The sequence below is a fragment of the Moschus berezovskii genome, chromosome 20 (genome assembly GCF_049115385.1).
Source record: "Moschus berezovskii isolate FMDL1 chromosome 20, NW_MosBer_1.0, whole genome shotgun sequence".
NCBI lineage: Eukaryota > Metazoa > Chordata > Mammalia > Artiodactyla > Moschidae > Moschus > Moschus berezovskii.
In genome coordinates, this window is record NC_142479.1 from 38,776,298 (window position 1) to 38,799,323 (window position 23,026).

Below are 23,026 nucleotides of genomic sequence, written 5' to 3' on the forward strand. Positions count from 1 at the left end.
CGTGGAAGAAAGGAGAAGGAAAGGAGGGCCTATTGGTAGAACTGAAAAATCACCAGGGAAAATATACATGTGAAATGTCACGGGGTTACCCTGGATGACTAGGTCTGTATCTTTGACAGGGGCCAGTGAAATAAATAGGGGCATGTAGGATTTATAATAGAATCCATTTGAATTCTCCTTCTAGTTATAGGAAAACACATTTTAAGAAAACAGTCCTTAAAAACAGGAGTTGCACACCCTAGAAGATTCTTCTGTTCTTTTCCACCTGCATCTGTACAGAGACAAATGTGGAAAAGAACAAAAAAATCTTCTGTATGAAGAGGACTCTCACTAGAAACATACTGCTAGGGAGCAGATCAAAATTTTACTTCCAATATGAGTTCAGGAAAAAACCTCATGATTTAATCACAGCTGGGAAGGAATATCAAAAAGAAGGGGTAAGAAGGGAACTAGCAGAATTATTAGAGAAATGGAAATCAAAACTACAATGAGGTACCACCTCACACTGGTCAGAATGGCCATCATTAAAAACTCTACAAAAAACAAGTGCTGGAGAGGGTGTGAAGAAAAGGGAACTCTCCTATACAGTTAGTGGAGTGTAAGCTGATGCAGCCACTACGGAGAACAGTATAGAGGTTCCTCAGAAAACTAAAAACAGAATCATCATCCAGCAATCCCACTCTTCAGCATATATCCAGGCAAAACTCTAATTCAAAAAAGTACATGCGCACTATTCACAATAGCCAAGACATGGAAACAACCTAAAGGTCCATTAAGAGATGAATGGATAAAGATGTGGTACATATATACAATGGAATACTACTCAGCCATAAAAAGAATAAAATAATGCCATTTTCAGCAACATAGATGCAACTAGAGATTACATACTACATGAAGTCAGAAAGAGAAAGACAAATATCATATGATATCACTTACATGTGGAATCTAAAATATAACACGAATTAACCCATTGATGAAACAGAAACAGACTCACAGATACAGAGAACAGATCTGTATTTGCCAAAGGGGAGGGTTTTGGGGAAGGGATGTAGTGGGAGGTTGGGGTTAGCAGATGTTAGCTATTATATATAAAATGGATAAACAACAGGGTCCTACTGTACAGCATGGGGAACTATATTCAATATCTTATGATAAACTATAACGGAAGAGTATATTAAAAAAGAAGGTATATATGGACTTCCATGGTGGCTCAGTGGTAAGAATCCATTTGCCAATGCAGGAGACACAGGTTGAAACTGGTCCAGGAAGAACCCACAAGTTGCAGAGCAACTCAGTCTGTGCACCACAACTACTGAGCCCGTGCTCTAGAGCCCAGGAGCCACAACTACTGAGCCCATGTGCTGCAACTACTGAAGCTGGCATGCCCTAGAACCAGAGCTCTGCAAAAAGAGAAGTCACCACAGTTAGAAGCTTGCATTCCACAACTAGAGAAAAGCCTGAGTGCAGCAATGAAGATCCAGCACAGCCAAATTTTTAAAAAACAATATATATATATATATATCTCTGAATCACTTTGCTATACAGCAGAAATTAATACAATATTGCAAATCAACTATACGTCAATAAAGAAAATCAATGGAATATGAAAAAAAGAGTTAATTAAGAGAGCACAGGAGAGGGGGAAGATCAGGAGACCAAAAAATAAAATAAAAATATTTAAGAAATTAAGAAATATATATATATATAAAGAAGGGAACTAGCAGAATTCTGGGAAGAAACACAAGGTAAAAGACAAAAATATGGAAGAAATATAAGATAAAATTAGGAAGAGCAAAACAGGGACTAGACATAGAAAGCACAGTATAAAGGTTATAAATTTAAAAGCTAATAAAACATAATGCAAACCAAAATAAAGATGAAAGGTTTAGAGGGAAAATACACAACTGAGAGTGAAGAACAGAAAGATTAATCAAGGTTGTATATTGCCACCCTGCTTTTTTAACTTATATGCAGAGTACATCATGAGGAACGCTGGGCTGGAAGAAGCACAACCTGGAATCAAGATTGCTGGGAGAAATATCAATAACCTCAGATATGCAGATGACACCACCCTTATGGAAGAGAGTGAAGAGGAACTAAAAAGCCTCTTGACAAAAGTGAAAGAAGAGAGTGAAAAGGTTGGCTTGAAGCTCAACATTCAGAAAACAAAGATCATGGCATCTGGTCCCATCACTTCATGGAAACAGTGGAAACAGTGTCAGACTTTATTTTTTTTGGGCTCCAAAATCACTGCGGATGCTGATTGCAGCCATGAAATTAAAAGATGCTTACTCCTTGGAAGGAAAGTTATGACCAACCTAGATAGTATATTAAAAAGCAGAGACATTACTTTGCCAACCAAGGTCCGTCTAGTCAAGGCTATGGTTTTTCCCGTGGTCATGTATGGATGTGAGAGTTGGACTGTGAAGAAAGCTGATCGCTGAAGAATTGATGCTTTTGAACTGTGGTGTTGGACAAGACTCTTGAGAGTCCCTTGGACTGCAAGGAGATCCAACCGGTTCATTCTAAAGGAGATCAATCCAGGGTGTTCATTGGAAGGACTGATGCTAAAGCTGAAACTGCAATACTTTGGCCACCTCATGTGAAGAGTTGACTCACTGGAAAAGACTCTGATGCTGGGAAAGATTGGGAGCGGGAGGAGAAGGGGACGGCAGAGAGTGAGATGGCTGGATGGCATCACCGACTTGATGGACATGGGTTTGAGTGAACTCCGGGGGTTGGTGATGGACAGGGAGGCCTGGAGTGCTATGGTTCATGGGGTCACAAAGAGTCGGACACGACTGAGCAACTGAACTGAACTGAAAAAAGAGACAATGAGATAGAACAATGGAATAGAATATATATGTTAAAATGTATATAATGGAAGAAATCTCTCTTGAAATAAAAATCTACATATTGAAAGGAAAAATCAAGTACCAGTGAAAACTGACCTAGAATTGTCAACTCAGAGGTATATCCCTAAAGTTACTGGATTTTAAAGATGAGTAAACAATCCTATAGGCAGAAGGGCAAGAAGATCAAGTCACAGCAGTCAATGCCAAACAGCAGTGGGTCCATCCCTTCAAAATATTCAAGGAAAAAGCGAGCCAAGGATTTTTTCTGTCTGTGAATTCTTTTTTCTTTCTCTCTCTCTCTTTTTTATTGTGTTAAAATACACATAATATAAAATTTGCCACCTTAACCATTTTAAAGTATAGCAGTTAAGTGGCATTAAATACATTCACACTGTTGTGTAGACATCACCAACATCCACTGCTCTCTTCATCTTATGAAACTGAAACTCTATAGCCATTAGACAATAATTCTATATCCTCCCCCCAGACCCTGGAAACCACCATTATACTTTCTGTCTACATGATTTTGATTCAAGTATTTTATATAAGTATTTATATTTTATATAAGTATTTTATATAATTATATAGTATCTATCTTTCTGTAGCTTTTCATGAACCCTGACTTCTCCATTTATTCATCTTGAAACTGATCTTTTTTAAATATAGGGACTTCTCTGGTGGTCCAGTGGTGAATAATCTGCCTGCCAATGCAGGGGACAGAGGTTTGATCCCTACTCCAGGAAGATTCCACATGCCACGGGACAAGTCAGCCCATGCATCACAACTACCAAAGCCCACATGCCCTAGAGCTTAAGCTCCACAACAAGAGAAGCCACTGCAATGAGAAGCCTGTGTACTGCAAGGAAGAGTAGCCCCCCCTCGCCACAGCTAGAGAAAGCCCACTCGCAGCAATACTCAGTGCAGTCAAACATTAATTAATTAATTAAAATAAAGCTTTAAGATATGGTGTGAAATAATGGTCCAATTCCATTTTTTCCCCACCTGAATAACTAGTTATCCCAGCACTGTTTGTTGAGAAGTCCATCTTTCCCAACTAGGCTATAATGCTGACATAAATCAAGTTGCCATGTATGAATGGGACTATTTCTGGCTATTTTATTTCCTTTATCAGTTTGTCTTTCTCTGTTCCACACTAACATAATTACTACAGTTTTATGATGAACATAGCCTATTATTTGAAAATATATATTCATTTAATTTGTCCTTAAGGGTGCTTTCACTTTTCTTTGACTTCTGGCCTTCCATATAAATATTAGATTCTGTTTGTGAAGCTCCATAAAGAAAACCTGTTGTGATTTTGTTGCTGTTGTTGCTCTGGGTCTTATCGTGCTGTGCACAGGCTTTCTCTAATTGAGGGGAGCAGGAGCTACTCTCAAGTTGCAGTGTACAGGCTTCTCATTGCAGTGGCTTCTCTTGTTTCAGAACATGGGCTCTAGAGCTTTCAGGCTTCAGGAGTTGTGGCACTCAGGCTTAGTTACCCCTCAGCAAGTGGGATCTTCCGGAACCAGGAAATGTTCACTGCACTGGCAGGCAGATTTTTATCCACTGGATCACCAGCAAAGTCCAAGCTTCTTGTGATTTTGACTGGCATTGTATTGCAGCTACATGACTTTTTAAGTCTTAAGCTAACTTTGTACATTTGAGATGTATCTAACCCAGTCATTTTTTATACTGCTGAATTCAATTCATTAACATTTTGCAATTTTTACCTCTATGTTATTGAGAGAAATGTCCATAATTTTCTTTTCTTAAGCGATCCTTCTCTGATTTTGTCAAAGTTTTAACTGCCCAGTATAGGTATTTGTGTAGGGTTTCTCTTTTTGTTGCCGTTGCTATTTTTGGAAACATCTTATCTAAGACTGGAATTATCTTTTCCTAGAATATTTTACACAACTCTCTAAAACTTCTAGGTCTGTTTGAGTGTGTGTATGTGTATGATTTTTGTTGCTGTTGTTTTTTTGCTTGTTTGTTTTGGTAGGAAGATTTTTAACTATATGATAACATTCTTTAATAGTTTAAAATATACTTAGGTTTTCTATTCTTGAGGAAGATTTAGTTCTACTTTGGGAATGTGTCAACACTTCATCAAATTTATTATCATTTTGTATTTACAATATTGTTTTATTTATCAATTACCCTCAGCAGCAAAGGACACAAGACCAGAAATGAGAGCATAGACCTTCCCTATGAATACCTAAAACCCAGCTGCATAGAGAACAGCATCAGTATATTAGCCCCAGTCTATGCCCTTTTCAAAGACCTCAGACTACCATGATAGTCAGAAAAAGAAGAAGAAAAAAATCCATAAAATATCAGGGAGCTGAAACAATGAATTAAAAATTTTAAGATAATACATTAGGAATAAAGATACAGTTTATAGGATCAATAAAGTAAAAAACTGACTTCTTGAGAAGACCAACAAAACTGACAAACTTCTGTCAAGACTGGTCAAACAAAAAAAGGATGAAAGTGTAAATAAATACTTCTAGCAATGAAAAGAATCATATTAACAGCCCTGAACCTGTTCTTCTTATAACAATTGACATAAACAGAGATTAAGGACATGGAATATCAGTCTCTGATCCGGAGATAAAGATAATGAGGAGTTTGGGAGGGTGGGGAAGGAGAGGGGGGCCTTGCTAACAGAGCATGAATTTCTGGGACTCTCACTTAAAACTCTGATACACACTATTTACAACAGCTCAGTGGTAAAAGAATCTGCCTGCCAGTACAGGAGATGCAGGAGACTCTGGTTCGATCCCTACGTTGGGAAGATTCCCTGGAGTAGGAAATGGCAACCTACTTCAGTATTCTTGCCTGGAAAATTCCATAAACAGAGGAGTTTGGTGGGCTGCAGTTCATGGGGTCACAAAAGAGTTAGATACAACCAAACAACTGGGCACAGCACAGCACATTTACGATAGCCAAAACAAGGAAGCAACCCAAGTGCCCATTAACATATGGTTGGATTAAGAAATATCATATATATATATTTTTTTTCTTTTTTCTTCCCAATATACTCAGCCATAAAAAAAAGAATGGGGTTTCCCTGGCAGTCCAGTAGTTAAGAATCTGCCTTCCAATGCAGGGGACGTGGGTTTGATTCCTGATCAGGGAAATAAGATCCTACATGCCACGGAACAACTAAGCCCGTGAACTGCAACTACTGAGCTCACATGCTTTGGAGCCTGTGAGTGACAACTAGAGAGTCCGTGTGCCACAACCAAACAACAATAACAACATAATACAGTGAATAAGGTAGAAACAGACACATATGGCCCATTAAAAGTCACCCACTGCTGCCAACCTTTCAACAACTCAGTCACCATCTCACCCAGCAGGAGGTGGAGTTTGAGCTTAGAACTTCCCTCCTCAGAAGGATTATAAAAGACAGTCTCAGAAAGAAACTCTCAGAATTTTTTCACTGGTCATAAGCTTTTCTGGAGAAACTCTGTGAGGTAAAGATTGAAATAACTTGAAGACTAAGTTCAAAAGAGGAGTGAATGAGGGAGGTTAAGAGACTGAGTCTGGGTTTATGAGTATGGCCGTGACTGGGCTGGAGAGAAGAAAAACTGAGTTAGATGAGCAGTGGACATTTATGTGAAGAAATTAAGCAGACAATTGGACCAGGATTACTGAGACCCAAATTAAACTATCAAGACTGAAAGTGGGTAAGCCAAGGACTCACTCCAGTTTTCAAATCATTCCACTATAATAAACAACAAGGTCCTCCTGTACAGCACAGTACAGTATTTAGTATCTACGATAAACCATAATGAAAAATGATATTCTAAAAAAAAGAATGTACATATATATATACACACATAACTGAATCACTTTGCTGTACAGTAGAAATTAACACAATACTGTAAATCAACTATACTTCCAAAAAATAATCTGCCAGGAGAATCTGGTACAGTCATTCTTATTTTACTGACAAAATCTACCCAGGCATCATTGGACATAAGAGGCTCTAAATCTTTGTTAATGTTGATTCCTGTATGAACTCCATACCCCTAATTTTCCCATCAATCATCTTTCTCCCCTCCTTTAATACCAGGTTCAAAACACCTTCAGGAATTCTGGTCACATCCCTTTGATGTGACTTTGATCAGTTCTTACCTCTTACTCCATCTGTACTCATGCAGGGCGGTACTGTTGCACCAAATCCAGGTGGGCACTCACACTGGATTCTCCGTGAATGGTTTACACTGCCGTATGTGACATGGTGGCCACCTGTAAACAGTAAGAGAAAGGGTCAAGGGTTGTAATGCTAAGTGTTCTCTTTGAGCTAGAAGCTCTAGACTAGAGGTCACCATTTTGTCTCCTCTCTCCACAAAGGTCAAACAGCAGCTCCTGTTATTCCACTGCTGCCCCCTAGAGGGCTCTCTATTTAAACCGTGAACAATGAACTGAGGAATTAAAATGTGTGGTTCTAGAGTGTCTCATCTTCAGACCAGGTGGGTTATATTTTTCACTATGTGGACTGGCTGAAATCGAAGCAACAATTTCGATTACTTAAAAAGAGGACCGCTGACACGTAACTGGATAGAATGTTACAGCGTAAACACTAGATGTGGCAAAATGATGAAGTTCCAACAGCAGGCTCTGTAGATCCAGGCTCAGCAGATCCAGGCCTGGGTTGGATCCCTGGTCAGGGAACTAGGTCACATATGCTGCAACTAAAAGATCCTGTATGCCGCAACTAAGACCCAGCAGTCAAATAAATAAGTACATTTTTTTTTTTTAAAGAGGCTTTCATTTACTTGTCTCATCCAATTCAAAACAAGTTATAACTTTTTAAAAAGCTAAAAACAAAGTGGCCCTAAACAATATAATTAACATAGTAGACCTTACTAATATATATCAAACATTGCATCCTGAAAGTGGAGGACACTCCATTTTTTCACGTGTCCAACAGTATTTATGAAAATTCATCCTATTTAAGACTGAAGGACTATTGCAACCCCCCACCTACAGAAATAATGCACAAACTATTCTATAATTCATTGCAACAAATGAATTTAATAATAAAATCAAAGAGTCCTCTCTATTTGGAAATTTAAAAATAAAACTCTCTTTTATATAATTATTGGGTCAAAAGGAAAACATACCCAAAACTAAGGAATTGATGGAAGTAATAATAAAAATAACATAAAGAATATATACCAGAATCTATGAAAAGCATTTCAAGTAGTACTCAGAGGAATATTTAATCACCTTAAATACATACTTCAAAACAAAATGCAGAAATCAGAATTCCTCTTTAAAAGTTAGAAAATAATAACAAAATAAAGGAAAGGTGCAGAAAGGAATAAATGAAAAAACAAATTATAATAAATTTTAAAAAACAAGCAAAGCAGAACTACTATATAAATCTAAAATACTTTTTTAAAAGTAAATAACTCATTAGCTCAAACAAAACTGAGGAAGTGAGAAAGTGCAAATACAAAAAAGAACAAATAATGGAAGGAAATAAAGAGATAGAAGATATTTAAAATACACAGAAGGGGGAAAAGTGGAAGCAGTGACAGATTTTATCTTCCTAGGCTCCAAAACCACTGTGGACAGTGACTACTGCCAAGAAATCAAAAAACGCTTGCTCCTTGGAAAGAAAACTATGACAAAACTAGACAATGTATTAAAAAGCAATGACATCATTTTGCAGATAAAGGTCCATATAGTCAAAACTATGGTTTTCCCAGTAGTCATATATGGATGTGAGAGTTGGACAATAACGGAAGAATTGCTGCTTTCAAATTGTGGTGCTGACTCTTGAGAGTCCCTTGGACTGCAAGGAGATCAAACCAGTCAATCCTAAAGGAAATCAACCCTGAATATTCATTGCAAGGACTGATGCTGAAGCTGGAGCTCCAATACTTTGGCCACCTGATTCAAATAGCTAACTCCTTGGAAAAGACCCTGATGCTGGGAAAGATTGAAGGCAAAAGGAGAAGGGGGTAGCAGAGGATGAGATAGGTAGACAGCATCACTGACTCAATGGACACAAATCTGAGCAAATTCCAGGAAACAGTGGAGGACAGAGGAGTCTGGTTTGCTGCAGTCCATGGGGTCGCAAAGAGTTATGACTTAATGTGAGTTAGCGACTTAGCAACAACAAAATACCATAACTGACTTTGCTCAACATCATGCAAATAAATTTGAATTGAATGATAACTGTTTAGTAAAATAGACTGTTTTCAGTCTAGAACTTTTCATGTATACTGTTTTGGTTTTCAGTGAGTATAAATTTCCTTTCTAGGAATTCTAAATGGTTCTTTTACATGTGCTGGTTAGCAGGGAGCTAGAGTGTTGTGGAGAAAGAGAGGCAAGTTTTCAGCCTATGTGGTCAGGCAGCCAGGAAAGGCAGGGATGCACAGAGTCCAGATTTCTAGGGGAATAATGTTGTAGGGGGCATTTAACCTTGAAACACCAGTATGCAACTCCTAATCTGAGCCAATACCTTCAAAGAAAGGATAAAGTGGTCTTACATTGGCGCACTCCCTGACTATTCCAGAAGCCAAAGCAAACACTCTCTGGAAGAAAGCTTCTTCCACATACTAAGATCAAGCAATGCCTAGGAAATCCCTTGGATGGAGGAGCCTGGCAGCTGCAGTCCATGGAATCACAAAGAGTCAGACACCACTGAGCATGAAGGCAATCAATCAAATCAATGGAGTCACAAAGATTATCAAAAATATAAGGAAGCCAGCCACTATGAGTAAAAATCAGAAGCAGCAAGAAAAAAAAAACAACAGAGTTAGATTCCAAGGGGATAAAGATATTAGACGCAACAAATACAGGGTTTCCCTGGTGGCTCACGTGTAAGGAGTGCACCTGCTGAAGCAGGAGACATCGGTTTCATCCCTGGTTTGGAAAGATCCCACATGCCTCAGAGCAACTGAACGTGTGCATCAGAACTACTCTGAGTCTGTGCTCTAGAGCCTGGGAGCTGCAACTGCTGAGCCCACAAGCCACAACTGCTAAAGACTGCATGCCCTAGAGCCTGTGCTCCGGAACAGAAGAAGCCTGGGCATCACAGCTGGAGAGTGGCTCCCACTCACCACAACTAGAGAAAAGCCTGCGTGCAGCAATGAAGATCCAGCACATCAAATAAATAAATAAACAAAAAATTTAAAGTGATAAATGTAGAATATAGAACATACATACACACAAGAAATGTTAAAGAGTAAAAAGAGTTGATTTACAAATAAAAGTATATAAAAAGATGATCAAGATTGAATGGATAGATCAGGAAAAAATATATTCTAGAAATAAGAAAAAACAGGATTGTTGAAATTAAAGTCATAAAGGATGGCTTAAAAAGCAGATTTGGGACAACTGAAGAAAGGATTAGAGAATTAGAAGATTTGTCAAAAGGATATATCCAGAATATGAGAAAAATAGATACGGAAATGAAAAATATAAAAGAAAGATTTAGAGACATGGAGGATAAAATGAGAAGGTATACCGTAGAAATAACTGGAGTTTTGAAAGGAAAGTATGGTCATAAGAGACAACAGAATATTTTAACCAATATTGGTTAACAGTATTCTAGAACAAATGAAGCATTAAAACTCACAGGTCAGTGTATCCCAAAGAGAAAAAAATGAACATAAATTCATAACCAGAAACATTAGAGTAAAATTTCAGAATACCACAGATGAAAAGGTCCTGAAAACAGCCGTAAAGAATGAAAGATCATCACCAAGGGCAAGAGTTAGCATGACAACAGAAGTCTCAGCAGCAGCAATGGAAGCCAGAAAACAATGGGACTGGGTATTTATCACATTGAAAGAAAACACAGGTGAACCAAGAAATGTGAACACGCCCAAACTCAAATGTGTTTTCAAACTAAAAAATAACAATAAAGAGGAAATTTACTCCTAAAAATATACTTGAAAACAACTTCTGGAGTCTTCCCTAGTGGTCCAGTGGCTAAGATTCTGTGCTCTCAGTGCAGAGGGTCAGGGTTTGATCCCTGGTCAGGGAACTAGATCCCACATGTTTTTATACCACAACTAAAAAAAGAGCCTGCATGCCACAATGAATATTGAAGATCCCACATGCTGCAACTAAGACCCGGCACAGACAGATAAATAAATAAAGATAAATATTAAAAAAAAGAAAAGAAACAATGGAGGCCAAAATAAAGTAGAATCATATTTCTTTAAGGGCTGAGAGAGGGGAAAAAAACCTGTTAACTCAGAATTCTATATCCAGAAAAAAAAAAAACCTGGAGGATGATGATGAAATAAAGACATTCTCAAATGAAGAAAAACTAAGAGAATCCATTGCCAACAGAGCTGCTTCAAAAGAGTTGCTAAGTTATTCAGACAGAAGGGAAATGATATGAGCAGGAAACTTGGGTCACTGGGAATAAAGAACAACAGAAATTTTAAATATCCTCTCCTAGTGAATTGGTTTATCAACCATCAAACCAAGTATTATAGTGTTACTAGGGCTTCCCAGGTGGCAGGGTGGCAAAGAATCCACCTGCCAATGCAGGAGACACGGGCTAGATCCTGGATTGGGAAGATCCTCTGGAGGAGGAAATGGCAACCAACTCCAGTATTCCTGCCTGGAGAATCCCATGGAGAAAGGAGCCTGGTGGGCTACAGTCTGTGGGGTTGCAGAGTCGGACACCACTAAGTGACTGAGTGCACACACACACATTATAACGGGCTTTAATCTATGTAGATGTGATATAACAGGTTGACTTCTGCTTCTCTGAAAGGAACTGCTTCTCCCTCTGCTCAGCATGTCTTTTCTCTGCCATGTGGCTTCTAGTTGTTTTGTAACTTGTGTTTCCTATGGTCATCTTGGCTTCTCTGGCTTCTCTCCATCTTTGATGCTATGGCTACTGTCTGATTCTCTCTGTGGTTTCCATACTATTGCTGCCACCACAACCATACACACTCACTTACATCATAGCAAGAGACTGGACCTGTTCCTTCTGGTTTGGTCAGTTGTTTCACTCAAGTGTAACTCTTAGGGTCCTAGACAGCTTATGATTTGCCTGTGGCTGAACAGCAGTTTCATTTTGTGTAAAGTAAGAACACCCAGAGCTTCCCCTCAGCACAGGCTGTGGATGGGGACTATTTCCTTCTGAGGGGATGGCAGGCATGATGGCTGCCAGGTGGAGTACAACTGCACTAAACTGTTAGTCTGAGAACCATGTCATGCACTTTCACCCTTCTAGGCCTTTATATGGTCTATTCTTTCTTCCTGCCTCTTCTCTGCCCAGAAAACTTTAAAACCCAGCACAAGTCACTCCTTTTCCCCGTGAGTCCTCCTTGCCCATTACATCCATTCTATTTAAGCATTTAATATGCTGTTTGACCCTGTCTATGCATTTGTCTCCCCAAGCTTTTGGGATTCAGGAGATAGCCGCTGCTATTTTCATTACCAAACATGTTCATTCATACATTCTGTTAGTCATTCAACAAACACTAATTAAATGTCCACTATGTATCAGTCACTGTATCAGGTATTGGGATGCAAATGTGAACAAGGCAGATAGCATCTCTCTCCCCTTGGAGATTAGTGTATGTTACACCGTGTGGCACATAGTAAATGCTCAGTAACTTATTTTGAATTGAATTGCACTTGCTTATAGTTCCTCTACCAAAGAAGAACTTTTGTCAGGTAACTTTTGACTTTTCTCAGACATCAAAGCCTTACACATGCAAAGCAGTGGACAGTAAAGTGAGCCATGAGGTACCCGTCTACAATTTCAAGAAGTTCTTCAAACTTTTTTTTAATCTTCTCTTTTAGTGTTTATTTATTTGGCTGTGTCAGGTCTTAGTTGCAGCATGAAGGCTCTTCCTTGCAGTGTGAGGGCTCCTCTAGCTGTGTCGCACAGGCTCTAAAGCACTCAGGCTTAGTTGCCCTGCAATATGTGGGATTCTATTTCCCTGACCAGGGATCGAACCTGTGTCCCCTGCACTGAAAGGTGTCTTCTTAACCACTGGACCAGGGAAGTCCTGGTGATTCAAACTTGACTTAATCAAAAACCAACTTGATTACATTTCCCAGTCCTTCCTTACATGTCCCACATCTCTGTAAATGACACCATCATACACCTGCTTGCCCCAGACAAGAACCAGGGAGTCATACTGGATCAATCTCCTTGGCCATCTCTCCCTCTTCTCTGCCCTGTCTCTCTCCTTTCTCTCTCCCTACCATCACCAATGGAACAACAGTCTTGACAACTCCACTTCCTTAGCATCTTTTTCACCCTCCCCCATTTCTATTCCTGCTAACCCTGCCCCGTTTCTGGTCCTTATCATCTCTCACCAGCACTCCAAAGAACTTTTCTCATGGGTCCCCTGTTTCCCTTGCAGCCACATCACTTATCTCTTCCTGGCCCCAACCTCATGGATTTCCCTGAAATTTTACCAGCATCCTGGAATTCTTGCTGCCTATTTGCCCAGAATGCCTACCTTCTCCCCAACTCTCCTCCATCTCTGCCAACCTGGCAGATGCCTACTCAAATTTCAAGACTCAGTTCAACTTGCTACCCAAGAAATCTCTTCTGTCTCCCCATCATAAACTGACCCCTCCCTGCCTTGTGCTCCACATCCTATACAGAATTCATTCTTCACAGTAGTACACAGTTGCATTTATTTTTTTTTATCATTTTATTTCCCCCACCAGGCTAGGAACTCTTTGAGGGCACAAATTTCATATTGTTAATGTCTTGTGTATAATAAGGGCTTCCCAGGCGGCTCAGTAGTAGGAATTTGCCTGCCAATGCAAGGAGATGAAGGAATGTGGGTTCTGCCCCTGGGTGGGGGAGAAGTGGAGGAGGAAATGTCAACCCACTCCAGTATTCTTGCTTGGAGGATCCCATGGACAGAGGAGCCTACTGGGTTACAGTTCATAGGGTCACAAAGAATCAACATGACTGAGCACACATGCATATAATAGGTGCTCAGTAAACACTTTGTGAATGAATCCAGTAAACAAACAAAAATACTTTCCTATCTTTACTCTTCTTTTTCTGTGAAATAAGCAACCAGTCCTGGGGAACTTCCCTGGTGATCCAGTGGTTGATAAGAATCTGCCTGCCAATTCAGGACGTGGGTTTGATCCCTGGTCCAGGAAGCTCTCACATGTCACAGAGCAACTAAACCCGAGCGCTGCAACTAGTGAGCCTGCTCATCACAACTAGAAAGTAGTCCCTGTTTGCCTTCAACTAGAGAAAACCTGAGTGCAGCAATGAAGACCCAATGCAGCTAAAAATAAATAATAAATGATATTAAAAAATTACTAGCAATGCAAAGAGGCAAGAAAATATTACCAATAATCAGAAGAAAATAGAGTCAATGGAAACAGACCAGATATGACAGAGATGATGGAATGAGAAGACAAGGGCTGTAAAACAACTACTGTAAGTATTACAATAAGATAATAAAGAGAGAATTAAAGATACAAAATGATCAAATGGTAGATCGAGAGAAGATAAATGTAACTACAATAAACATTTCAGGAGACACATGGACTCAGAGATTTAATAACACACTCTTCTGTGCATAATAGGATAATAGAGTGATCACAGTCTCAAACATTGCTGCTGCTGCTGCTGCTAAGTCACTTCAGTTGTGTCCAACTCTGTGCGACCCCATAGACGGTCACCCACCAGGCTCCCCTCTCCCTGTGATTCTCCAGGCAAGAACACTGGAGTGGGTTGCCATTTCCTTCTCCAATGAAACATTGCTAGTGGGGATGTAAATGGATATCATCCTTCTGAAGGGCAATTTGGTAACAGGACTGATGCTAAAGCTGAAACTGCAATACTTTGGCCACCTCATGCGACGAGTTGACTCACTGGAAAAGACTCTGATGCTGGGAAAGGTTGGGGGCGGGAGGAGAAGGGGATGACAGAGAATGAGATGGCTGGATGGCATCACCGACTCTGTGGACATGAGTTTGAGTGAACTACGGGAGTTGGTGATGGACAGGGAAGCCTGGCGTGCTGTGATTCATGGGGTCGCGGAGAGTTGGACACGACTGAGCGACTGAACTGAACTGAACTGAACAAGATCACAGGCTTCCCAGGTAGCTCAGACGGTAGTGTCTGTCCGCAATGCGGGAGACCCAGGTTTGATCCCTGGGTCAGGAAGATCCCCTGGAGAAGGAAACGGTAACCCACTCCAGTACTCTTGCCTAGAAAATTCCATGGATGGAGGAGCCTAGTGAGCTACAGTCCCTGGGGTTGCAAAGAGTCGGACACGACTGAGCAACTCACTTCTTCAACAAGGTCACTAGTGCATCCACCCTTTGAACCAGCAGTAATGTTTCTGAGAATTCATTATTCAAATCTACTTTCACACAGGTAAAATAATCTGAGGGGAAGGTTAATCATCTCCTTGTTTGCTTTAGCAAAATATTGAGGGAAAAATTTAAATGTCCATCATTAGATGACTGGTTAAGTACATCATAGTAAATTTATTCAATGGAATATTCTACAGCTGTAAAAAGAATGAGGAAGTACTCTGTTCTGATATAGAAAGATTTATAAAACACAAATTTAAAAGCCAAAATTAAGAATGGTGTGTTTAGTATGCTCTCTTTACATGCATTCATTTTGCTGGCTTGTTCATGAGAAACTCTAAATCATATGAGAAATGAATACCATGGTCTCTAGGAAAGATGTGTGTAGGAACTAGAAAGACTGGAACAGGAAGAAGGCTTTCATTCTCTACCTTTCTATTTATTCTAAAAATTGAAGTGAAACTAAAGCAATTTTAAGTTCTTGGAGACAGTAGGTATTAATACTATCTTATAGGAAATGATTTGTCTTTAGGGGTCCAGAAACACAAAAATATCCATGACCTTTCCCCCATTAATTCTTCTCTTGGAAATTTACTCTCCAGAAGGAATTCAATAGGGACTTCCTTGGTGGTCCAATGGTTATGAATCTGCCTTCCAATCAATTCATGGGATGCACGTTCGATCCCTGGTGGAGGAACTAAGATCCCACATGCCATATGGCCAAAAAAAAAAGAAAGTTGAACTCATAGAAACAAAGAATAGAATGGTGTTTGCTAGGGGCTGGGGGATATATATATCTAATGTATAACACAGTGACTACAGTTGATAATGCTGTATTGTATGATTGAAATTTATTAAGAGAATAGAACTTTAGTGTTTGCACCAAAATAAATTTGTTGTCGTTGAGCAGCTCAGTCATGTCTGACTCTTTGTGACCCCATGGACTCCAGCACACCAGGCTCCTCTGTCCTCCACTATCCACAGAGTTTGCTCAAATTCATGTCCATTGAGTACCTGATGATGCCATCTAACCATCTCATCCTCTGCTGTTCCCTTCTCCTTTTCCCAAATAAATAAATGATAAATATGTGAGATGATGGATGTGTTAACTCAATTGTGGGAATCACTTCACAACATACATACATAATCAAATCATTACAGTGTACACTTTAAATCTATTAATATTAAAATTTTATTTATCAATTATATTTCAATAAACCTGGAAAAAAATATTTATGAGCCAAAGTACTCTTATGGGGCTTCCGTTTCGTTCCGTCGCTCAGTCGTGTCCGACTCTTTGCGACCCCGTGGACTGTAGCCTACCAGGCTTCTCCGTCCATGGGATTCTCCCGGCAAGAATACCGGAGTGGATTACCGTTTCCTTCGCCAGGCGATTTTCCGGACCCAGGGATCAAACCCGGGTCTCCCGCACTGGAGGCAGACACGTTAACCTCTGAGCCACCAAGGAAGCCCGATATTTATGAGCCAAAGTACTCTTATGGGGCTTAGCCACTTCCATATCCTCTGATATAGCTTATTATACATGTGTACCATTCTCTCATTTACTTACTAAATATGGCATGCTAGATTTTTTTCTTCATGCCAAAACAATTCATGTCCATTGCAGAAAATGTAGGTAATGTGGATAAACAAAAGAAAAGAAAAAATAATATGAAAATCACCCAAAATTATACCACCCAGGGATGTTACCTTTTTGTACACTTCCTTTCCTTGTAACCAAGGAGGAGACCTACAGTGCATACTCCTCCTTCTAAAACAATTTCCCCTCTTACAGCCCCTGCTGCTAATGCTGCCTTAGTTTATACCACATAACTCCATCTCACAGGTCACCAGGATTAGACACCCTCCCTGTATTAGTCAGGGTTTAGTCAGGAAAGCAGACGCCACCCTGGGGTTTTCAAACCAAATAAAGGAAATTGGTTCCACAGGAAATGGAAAAGCTGAGAAGCCAAACACAGGATGGTGAGGAGACTGAAGGTTAGCAACTGGCCAGAAACAACTGCTGCTCTAGGCAGAAGGGACAGCAGGAGAAGGAGGTTTTATCAGAGCACAGGGTTCAGGGCCAGTCAGAAGGAGCCGGAACCAAGGAGGGGGATTTCCAGGGAGCTGGAATCACAGAGGCAGGGTCTGTTTGTTGGGAAGAGGAGACTTCTTAGGGGAGAAGTAGCCACAGTCAAGGACCTCACAGGAAGAGAGAAAGAGGGGGAACTATCCCAGCCTTTTCCCTCCTCCTGTTCTCCAACCATCTGTCTTCCCTTGGCCGAACTTACCTAGAAGGCTCTGGGCTAAGGAGCCTGAGGAGTGATGGGGAAGGGGACAAGGGAAGGGGAATGGGAGTGAGTACAAATAGGCAACCAGCCAGCAATCGTCTAAAAGCAGCCAGTCAATGGGTTAGCCACGCATCACCTTGTAGTATTCTTTTTTTTTTTAGTTAATTAATTTTGGTTGCACCTAGTCTTAGTTGCAGCTTGCAGGATCTTCCATCTTCTTTGTGGCATGTGGGATGATCTTTAGTTGCAGCATATGAACTCTTAATTCCCACAACCAGGCCCCCTGCATTGGGAGCACGGAGTCTTAGCCACTGGACCACCAGAGAAATCCTACCTATATAGTATTCTTACCAAAAAGGTTTAAGCTGAATCTAACCAAGAGGAAATAATCAGGCAAGTCAAGTTGAAAGAAACTGTGCAAAACAGCTGGCCTAGCCTCACCAGAAAGTCAATGTCACAAAAGATGAAAAACAGCCAGAGAACTTGTCTAAATTAAAGGACATTGGGGAGACATTAAAACTAATTTCTGTGTGTGCTCATTATTTGAATAGTGGATAAAAAAAATCATATGTCAATTGTGGAAATATGAATCTAAGTAGCAGATTAGATTACAGTTGTATATAATTGCTAAATTTCTTGAGTGTGACTGTTTGATTGTGGTTATGCAGGAGAATGCTCTTGATCTCAGGAGATATATACCAAAGTATTTGATATCTTCAACCGACTGCATACATATATACATGGAGAAAGAAAGTGTGATCAAGCAAGTGTAGCAAATGATAAAATCAGTGACTCTAAAGAAAGGGTCTATAGACTTTCAATGTACTATACATGAGACTATTCCAAAAGCTGAATGGTTTTCAAACTAAAAACTTGAGGAAAAAAAATAGGCTTTGACCAGTGGCATAAGGTGAAAAAGATGAACTGAACCAATCAGTTCTTAGGAATTTGAACCTAAAAGCATAAAAAGAAACTGCTAGCTCCAAGGGAGGTGGGTACGCTGCAGATGTGGCTGGCCGGTGGGATGGCAGATGAAGAAGAGAATCCCACCTTTGAGGAAGAAAATGAAGAAACTGGAGGAGGTGCAGAAGGTTGACAGGGTAAAAGAAAGATACTTTTTTCTAAAGAATTAAGGAGTATGATGTATGGGTTTGGAGATGACCATAATCTTTATACTGAATCAGTAGATATTCTTGAACACCCTGTCAAAGAGTTATCACTGAAATGACTCATAAGGCAAAGTCAATTGGAGGAAGTCATGGTCAGGTACAAGTTGAAGATATAGTCTTCTTGACTATAGAAGGTTTGCTAGGGTTAAAGACTTGCTTACTATGAATGACTATTTGAAATGTGCTAGAAAACATTTGATGAAGCAAACTACAGATCTTGACACCTATTGTACTTTCTGAGCTTCATTATCTTCTGGAGAAACCAAACTTAGTAACTATATTTTCCACAATAAGGTCCTGATACCTAACCATGTGAATGAAAAATGGAGAACCACAAAGTTTTCAGGCTTTATTTTCACATCTTCAATTTTAGAGTGATATATGAGCCTTTAATTGGCTGCCATTATATTACTGTACTTGAATTACTTATTGGATTTTAATGACCACATGTAAGTCAAAGTCTTTGGTTTGCAAACCATTCAGTTTCTTCTGACTCTTGACCATGTCAATGAATTAATATTTATATATGCCATTAATTATATTGTGCCATTGTAGGTTGTACTGTAGCTGTTTAATATGTGAAATCTAAATGGCACCTTTGACTTTGATAGCTAAGATGTGTTTCATGTATTTCTAAAGCTTTTAGACTACAGTAGTGTAATTTATTAAAAGATAGTGAACTGGTTTGTGTTTCTTTTAAGGAGAAAATGATATTAGAAAATACAGCCTTTTGTAGGACTGTTTATTTGTCTTAAGATAATTTGTTTTAATTTTCTTCTTTAGATAACAAGTGATTTAATTTTAATTTTTTATTTTTTTAGAAACTAAAAATTTCCTATGAATGTTTCTGTGTTGGAAGACTTACTGGATTAAAAATCTTTGGGGTTTAAAATACACTATTTGTCAGATTTTAAAAGAACTCATCTCCCTAGGTCAGATTAAAACTTCTGAAAGTGCTTTCAGTAGCAGGAATGGCATTGTTGAAAAAGTTGATGGCAGGTAAGCATTTGGGGTTTCATTAACGTATTTGTCAGTATTTACTTACTGTGAAAATGTGTACTTGACTAAAACCATGTATGGCTATGGAAACCACTTTTGTAGTTCAGGATATACAAATTTTGTGTGTATTTAGCTCATTGTATTATTCCTGCACTTAGCTTAAAGTAAGGATTAAAACTGCATTTAAAGGGATCACTGGATACTACTATTTGTGAAACTGAATGTTTTGTGTGCTGCTTATAAACATTATCTATGAAGATTTCACTTTCTTAACCTATTAATATAAGGAATAAAGTATGAAAAATTTAAAAGATTACTTAAAAAAAAAAAGAAACTGCTAGTTAGCAATAAAGTTGTAGGTGACAGAAAAACATGGCTAGAGTTAAGTGAAAGAAAATGAAAGTTGCTCAGTCACGTTCGATTCTTTGTGACCCCATGGACTGTAGCCCACCAGATTTCTCTGCCCATTGGATTGTGTAGGCAAGAATACTGGAGTGGGTTGCCATTCCGTTTTCCAGGGGATATTCCTGATCCAGGGCCATCTGAGCCAACTGGGAAATCCAGCGCAACAACAAACTAGGGAATTTCCCGACAGTCCAGTGGTTAAAGACCCCGTGTTTCTGTGGCAGGGCAGCAGGTTGGATCCCTGGTTAGAGAACTAAGATCCTGCATGCTGAAAGGGCAAAAACAGAAACAAAATTAAAAGTCCCAACAAACTAAAATTATATGCAAATCAAAATTATGTGGTGGGAGAAATGCTACATAGCACTGTTTGAAAAACAGCACCCAAGTATTCTTCCCATCTCTGTAAGCACATGCCACTTCCCCCATCAGGAGGTGAAGTCTATTTCTCCCCTCTGATATGAACTTGCTATGGCCAAAGATATGCAGGAGAAGTGACACAGTGCCAGCTCTGGACCTAGAGCTGAAGGCACCTGACTACTTTATTCCTCTTGGAGCCTTGAGTCACCATGTAAAGAAGCCCTGCTGGAGAGACTGGTCCAGCCAGCTCCCAGATATTCTAGACACCTTAGCTAAGAAGCCACACTTGTCAGTGAAGCCAGCATCATCCTCCAGCCCCAGTCAAGCTGACCCTGCCAACACCTGACAGAGCAAGGATGAGCTGTCCCTGCCAATCCCTTCCTAAATCACAGTATCATGAGCCAATAAATAAATGGCTATTGTTTTAAGTGAAAGAATTTGGGGGAGGTTTACTACATAGCCAATAGGGAACAGAGTAGACAGTCAAGGACACAGAGATGCCTATAAGGAGAGTGAAAAAATTCCTGAGTTTTATCATTCTAGGTCATTCCACTGCTGCTACTGCTGCTAAGTCACTTCAGTCATGTCCGACTCTGTGTGACCCCATAGACGGAAGCCCACCAGGCTCCCCCGTCCCTGGGATTCTCCAGGCAAGAACACTGGAGTGGGTTGCCATTTCCTTCTCCAATGTGTTAAAGTGAAAAGTGAAAGTGAAGTCGCTCAGTTGTGTCCGACCCTTAGCGACCCCACAGACTGCAGCCTACCAGGCTGCTCCATCCATGGGATTTTCTAGGCAAGAGTACTGGAGTGGCTTGCCATTGCCTTCTCCGAGGTCATTCCACAGGTAGACTCAAAACAACCCCTACTCCTTTCTTGAGTTAAATTAAGCAGGGAGGGGTGGATTGGGAGTTTGGGATTAGCAGATGCAAACTATTATATAGAGAATGGTCCTAAAGTATAGCACAGGGAACTATCTGTGATAAACCACAATGGAAAAGAACATGAAAAATGTGTGTGTGTGTATATATATACATATATATAACAGAATCAATTTGCTGTACAGCAGAAATTAACACAACAATGTAAATCAACTATACCCCAGTACATTTTTTTAAAAAAATGAATTAAGCAGGTCTCTGTTCCCTGAACTGAACTGTTCCCTGTAATAGAAAGAGCCAGACACAAATGTCCCCTCCTATCTTTTCTCTTTGCAGATGTTTTCATTTTTCAAAAGTCTGATGAATATCTCTTAGTTGTGCTTGTCCCCACTCATTTCCTTATTTATTAACAGCACCCAATTTTTTCAATGGTTTGTTGTGAAATGCATCATCAAATAAAAGGGGGGATAAAATCATTCACGCAACCTAAATATAATTATAGTGTAAACAACCATCCACTAAGTTTGAGATATAAAACAAAGCCAGTCTTTCCAAAGTCTCTGTTTAATCCTCAATTGCAGTCTCTTCTCTACCTTCCAGCACTAAACACTGTGATGACTTCTGCACTGATCATTTTTTCTCTTCATTTTTCTGCATAGACATTTTTCCCCAAACATAACTTAGTTTTGAAAATTTGAGTAGCAGCACCAGTGAAGGGGGGTAAAGAAAGGGTGATGCTACAACTGTTGAAGGAGATGAACTCAACTGTCTCTGGGTCATTGTCTGGGCTTCAGCTTCCCTGAGCATTTACGAGAGACTTTTACAGGAAAATCATTGAGTAAGACGATGAGTAACACTGGGCATCGGGCTCAGCACCGTTGAGACATGAGGCAGTGCCACAGCATGGGCCAGTGTTTAGGTGTTCAGGCGGGACACAGTCAGAAGGAAAGGCTGTTCTGTATCTTCTGTTCACCAGGACTTGCCCTCCAACTCTTCCAAGAGGTCAAAGCAGAGCATTTGTAGACACTATCCACAGCAGGTCAGGCAGCAGGGCATGCAAGAGTGATAAGCGGATTGATGAAGTTCAGAGAAAAATTTGGGCCAGACTCTCTGGGCATTTTGTCCTTGATTTAAAAGTCTGTATGAGAGTGGGGTAGGGGGGCAATGGTGGTGGTGGCCCTCCAGCATTTTGTCTCTCTCTGGGGTTATACTGCTTCAATCTAATTTGTTTCCTTCCGAATCTAGCGCACAGCTCAGATCACCCATCATCCTCAGATTCCTTTCACCTTTCTCCCGTGTCAGATTCATATTTATGGTATTCCATGCTGGAGGAGGAAATGGCAAACTACTCTAGTATATTTGCCTAGAGAATCCCATGGACAGAGGAGCCTGGCGGGCTACAGTCCATGGGGTCACACAGAATTGGACATGACTGAGCATGTATGCACACCTTCCTCTTAGTTTATTCTCTTGTTCAAAAAGCACAACTTCCAGTAGTTTCTTCAGAAAGCATGCATGGGAGGGAAATGCATCCTTGAAATCTTGCCAGCTGAAAATGTCTTTATTTACCCTTAAATTTGACTGATAATTTAGTTAAGTGCAGAATTCTAGGTTGGAAATCATTCTGCATTGATATTTTTGAAAAATTTGCTTTGTTATTTTTTTAGCTGAGCTGGGTCTTCATTGTGGTGAATGTGTTTTTTCTAGTTGCAGTCTGTGGACTCAGTATCCCCTCAGCATATGGGATCCTAGTTCCCCAACCATGGATTGAA

At 39.9% G+C, this 23,026-nt stretch overlaps 1 long non-coding RNA gene and 1 pseudogene across 1 annotated transcript in view; one reads left to right on the plus strand and one right to left on the minus strand.

Moving 5' to 3' along the window:
- The window catches only part of LOC129542529 (uncharacterized), a 116,649-nt gene that overhangs the window by 47,511 nt on the left and 46,112 nt on the right, over positions 1 to 23,026 (minus strand). Inside the window, exon 3 of the long non-coding RNA XR_008683082.2 lies at positions 6,999 to 7,112. This is a non-coding gene — a long non-coding RNA (uncharacterized LOC129542529). The remainder of the gene's footprint in view (positions 1 to 6,998; positions 7,113 to 23,026) is intronic.
- LOC148774692 (transcription initiation factor TFIID subunit 13 pseudogene) lies at positions 18,471 to 18,836 on the plus strand (annotated as a pseudogene).